This window comes from Amblyomma americanum, chromosome 3 (genome assembly GCF_052857255.1).
Source record: "Amblyomma americanum isolate KBUSLIRL-KWMA chromosome 3, ASM5285725v1, whole genome shotgun sequence".
Taxonomy (NCBI): domain Eukaryota; kingdom Metazoa; phylum Arthropoda; class Arachnida; order Ixodida; family Ixodidae; genus Amblyomma; species Amblyomma americanum.
Genome location: NC_135499.1, coordinates 157,735,344 through 157,740,378, shown reverse-complemented (window position 1 = coordinate 157,740,378; position 5,035 = coordinate 157,735,344). Strand labels below are relative to the sequence as shown.

The following is a 5,035-nucleotide window of genomic DNA, read 5'->3' as shown; positions in this document are numbered from 1 at the left end:
TGTGGCTGCAATGACTCGCCGTGCTGGCGTGGCGAGTTGTCGTAGCCACTCTTGCTACGGGCAGTGCCATTGCCCTCTGTTAGTGCGCGAGCCCCTGTGTGATATGATGCCCTTGGCCACTGGTAGCCACATTCCAGCATTTGTAAATTACTTTTTCTTACGTGTGCTTGAAAGCCTCCAGTGTCAAGATATGAAGTGCACACACCAACTGCTGCTCCACCGGCAGTGGTCACCAGTACGCCTTTCAGTGCATCAGCAAGCTTGCCGCACAGCTACTGCACTTTCTCCTTCTCAAGTCGAAATACACGCCGAAACAGCTCGTCCAACAAGTGAAATGCATCCTTGTACACCGTCTTTCGCCGTTGCTTACGTCGACCTGCCCACTTAGGCAAACAGTTGCTTGCTGTAACTATATGTTTGATGAATGTGCTCGAGGGAAAAGTGTGGTGTGGAGACTGCTAGGAACCAGTAAAGCGTTTGTTTTTGCACCACGTTTATTCATTGGTCACAATAATTTTTTTCGCCACAGCTGTTCATACTAGTTTGCCAACTGTAACACACAGCAGGGAAACAAAAGCATGCAGCATCAACAGTGATTTGCATATGCCTTGTCGAGTGCTGCGCAGAGATTGCACAATAACAGTTGTATCTTACACTCTGGCCAAACGGGCGAGTTGGCTGTACATTTTTAAGGCGAACAGTGCGAAAGACATAGCCGGAAAGCACAGGAAACACAGGATGAGCACTCGTCCTATGTTTTCTTTGCTTTCCGTCTAAGTCTTACACGCTGTTTGCCCCTTAAAAAAAAAGCTTCATCTTGACTGCCAGCTTGAATGCTAGTAATCACAGGTTTGGCATGTTGTGCAGACTTGTAGGCCCGATGCAGCCCTGGTTTGCAGTTTTCTGAAACACATTGCATAACTGGTGGAATGCACAGCAAGTGCTACACAAGACATTGCTCTTCGTAGATTTTACTGGACTAAAAATCATGTTACGTGTAAAAGACACACGAGTATCACAGACGATGATGCCAACATGGCTGCGTTTGAAGTTGTAAAGGGATCCACAAACGAGAGATATTAACATTGTTGCATCATACCTTTAAAGGCGGAGCTCAAGCATCCGCCAAATTTTTTTTTGCCTGCATTCAACACTAGTTCAGAAGCGACTTTGGACGAATGCTGGCAAGCCTCATTTTTCCTCGGGTCTACTGAGGATAGAACATGTTACAATGCACACAATGGACACTCTACGGAAAAGCAGGAAAAGTAATGCGAAAAAAAAACAACTCAGGAACATGCAAACAACCTTAACAGACACAAAATCGAAGTGTTCAAAATTTATCCAGAATCCCCATATTATGATGCCCTTCATAACTACAGTCACTTCAGAACAACTTTGCCCCACATATTGCACTTGCCCACATATTGCAATGAAAGAAAACAAGCACTAGAAATTGCACCTTGTGCACCTGCCACAGCTGCAGGTAAACATTTGAAAGGAATGGAAAATAAAAGAGTATAGGAGGCTTTCACACCTGGCAGAGCTTAAATTACATAACTGGAAGAAAATAAACAGTGTGAAGCATCCGGGCCTGCAGAGCTTACAAGAAATAAAAAAATGATGCTATGGCACATGACAGAGATGATCTTGAATAAATACAAAAACAGAAACCTGACAGAGAAGCAAACAATGTAAATAAACAAACACATAAAACAGAAATTTTAACAAGCAAACTAAAAATAGTTCAATGAGTCTGCACCTGGCAGAGAAGTAAATAATGTTCTTGAATAAATATAAACATATGAAGAGGTTCTTTCATAAAAATAAAAACAAGCAAATAATGACATAAATATGAACAATTCAATGTGGTGCAGGTGGCTCAAGCTGCTTTTGTAAGATTAGCGTCAGTAGGTTCACATTCTGGATGAGCAGCTCTTGCTGACCATTTGACGCCTGCACAGCATCTGTCACCTCCCATATGGCCTGCATGTAAAAATACTTCCAATTACAAATTATTACTGACAACCAATTTTGAGATCTCGCTTAAGCTTTATGTAAAATTTCAGGTGCTGAGATATTTTGGACAAAGTATGGCTGTAGAAGACTCGTGTCAGTTTCATAAACTCAGCTGTCCCAACCACCTCCCACAAGAGGCGTCAAAACAGAAGTAGAGGTGCTCAAAAGAGAGCACTGATATTTATGCTTCAGGTGACGGCTTCGACTCCTCAAAGTGCAGTGTGCGCAGAGAGTACACACCTCCAGCATGCTTTGCTGCAAAGCAGCGTCCTGGCGGTTCCGGGCGTCAGTAAGGGAATCCAAACGATGCGATTCATACAGCATCTGGCGCAGCACCTTATTGGCCCCATCGTCTCGCCGTCGCTTCCCAAGAAGGCTAGGCGTGGCACATGTTGAGGGCTGCAGTGGGGGCTCTGGTGTGTGCTGCTGTGAGGGCTGCGGCGAGGGCACCGGTGTAGCTGTCGGGAAAGAAAATGTGCTCATCACGTGGTGGAATACGCAAAACATTTGGTGCAATGTGTTAGAGGACTTGACATAAATATACAGGACAGCAATCTTGGGCAGCATTGTAGTAGCATATTTCATGTGCACATTTGCTAGACTGCTAGGAGATGTCACAGCCTCACTGCAAGAGAAATAAACATTCTGCACTGCGTGGCAAAGCCAGAGAGAGATAGTTTTGTGTGTACTGTAGAATCTCTGCAGTATTTTGGCTACTGCTGCAAATGCTGCCAGAGAGTATAGTGCTATTACTTTCAATCAGCTGCCAGAAAGGGTAGTATGGAGCTTGAATAATGGAAAGCCAACTCACGGTCTGTGGGGCTCCGTGTGTCTTGTCGACAACTTGCTGAGGCTCCCCGTTCATCTCCTCTGCTGTAACAGGGTAAAAGGTGCGGCTGATTGGTACTGGCAAACCATGAAACTAAAAGAGCACTAGCAAATGAGAAGCAATCAATAATGCTCAACCACTTGTCTATGCATTCCTGCACCTCCTCCGAGACTAAAATACACCACAGATGGAATAAACAGTGCTAGCAAGGCGCAAGGCAAAGACATCATGTTTTTAAACGGCCGACCCCTTGTTGTTGAGAATCGACGCAAGCTGGATCCACAGCTTGCGCTTTTCAACAGCTGTGTATGAGTTTGTTAGGTCGGCAGAAGCCCGAGCCAAGAGCGGATGGCTCTCCATAGACTCTATTACAATTAGCTCTTGCTCGCTAGGCATTCTTCGTGTTGGCGCCATATCGAGACTATAATTCCCGCTTAGAGAATTGCAGCAGCGAACACAGCGGGGAAAACAAACAGGGAATAGTTTCTGTTCCGCTTTTCGAAAGCAGGGAATAACAGGGAAAAACCTTTGCTCTGAGTTCGGGCTAATATGTTTTTACAGGAACATATGCGTGTGCTGCGCTGCAGCAACTTATAGCACAGCCAAGAACGACCGAAAACGAGCAAGGTTGTTAGCGTGCGCCCAACCGCCTTGCTTGGTTCTTGCTCCTTCCCAACTGAATCATTTGTGCCAGACGTTTATGAAGCCAAAAAAGTTGATTTTATCCAACAAGCCGTGCTTCGTGGACGCCTTGTATTTGCTAAAGTGAAAGAAACAGAACCCAAATCATATGCTTGGCATGTGGCATCTTTAAACCAATAACACAGGCTTACCTCAAGTTGTCTTCGTCGATTTTCGGGCCCGACGTTTCGTGCAGGTTCCTTTCTGGAGGCCCGTGACCTTCACTGGCTTCGATAATTGTTATCCGCTCACTTTAGACAACCAAATAGAACCTTGATTTCAGACGACGCCTAAAAAAGCAGGAACTAGCCGTGGGATCAGCTGTTTTTTAGAAGGCCGCCATGTTCAGTGTTTACATCTGCCAGCGCGCCCTCATGGCAACAAAACTTACCCACGAAAGCAGTTATTTGCAAAAGTGAATGTCCTTCTTGTTTTACTTCATGGCAGTGAGAGTGAAATACACTTTTATGAAAGAATAAAACAATGTTTATTTTATTCACTGCGTATTCTTATAAAAAAGTTAGCATACGGCCCCTTGCCGTGCAAATTGGCCTCTTGTCGTTCAAATAAGCGCTTCCGGGGCGGCACCCTACTAGCCATTGGTTGATTCCGCGTTCCGTCACGCGTTGACGTCTAGCCTTGTCGTCATGCTGTCGTCATTTTGACGTAACGCTCTACAACTTTAGAGCGAGTTCCGTAATTCAGGCCCTGATCGCCACTACGGGATACGCAACATGAAGTCAGTATATTCACCTCATGAACTTCATGTCATACTAACAACAAAAAATCACCTCTTGCTACTGATGACAACGGAGAAAAAAAAATGGCGGTGGTTTAGCTCAGGTAAAACCTGGCGTGACGCGATAGCTACAGCTGGCCGAGTGGAACTCGCTCAGTTGAATTGCAAAGTCGGTCTTTCGCCGCTCCGTTTCGCTGGGCGTTCCTTCTTCATCTTCGTCCCACTTGACACGGCGGATGCGCACAGCTGCTCCGCACCACGTGACCAACCACGTGGCTGGTCACGTGACCAGCCACGGCATCGCGCCGCCGCGTCACGTGACCAACCACGTGACCAGTCACGTGACCGTGGCGGCGCCGCCACAGTCACGTGCCGCCGCCGCGCTGAGGGCTCGAAATGCTGCCGTAATGCAGCTATCGCTAGAAAATACCACCAAGACCTTTGTTCTTGAGAGAGACGAGAGTTTGAGCCATGGCCTCCGATATGGGCCCGTAGGCAGGCTATGCTAAACCTGGACGAGCTCTGTCGCGTTGCTCAATCTTGCAGCCCATATGCATGAGCATTATGATCACCGCCACACGACTGAACTGCGTTGCGGCTCTGGACTCCGTTTTCCACACAAGACCGATCGCGAAAGTATATGCTCTGCCGCGCAGTACGAGTAAGCCCCGGTTTTGAAACAGTTTTCGAAGCAAACTTTGACGCGCTTTATTCGAACCTTGCGCCATTCATACAAAAATTTTTCAAAAACATCACGACAAATTCGA

General features: G+C 46.4%; 1 long non-coding RNA gene across 1 annotated transcript; it reads right to left on the bottom strand.

Moving 5' to 3' along the window:
- Positions 1 to 2,265: 2,265 nt before the first annotated feature.
- On the bottom strand, positions 2,266 to 4,224 carry LOC144123409 (uncharacterized). Its single transcript, XR_013313086.1, has 3 exons — positions 3,682 to 4,224; positions 2,831 to 2,892; positions 2,266 to 2,477 (listed from the first exon to the last, which is right to left on the bottom strand). It is a non-coding gene; the product is annotated as an uncharacterized LOC144123409 (long non-coding RNA).
- Between the last annotated feature and the right edge of the window lie 811 nt (positions 4,225 to 5,035).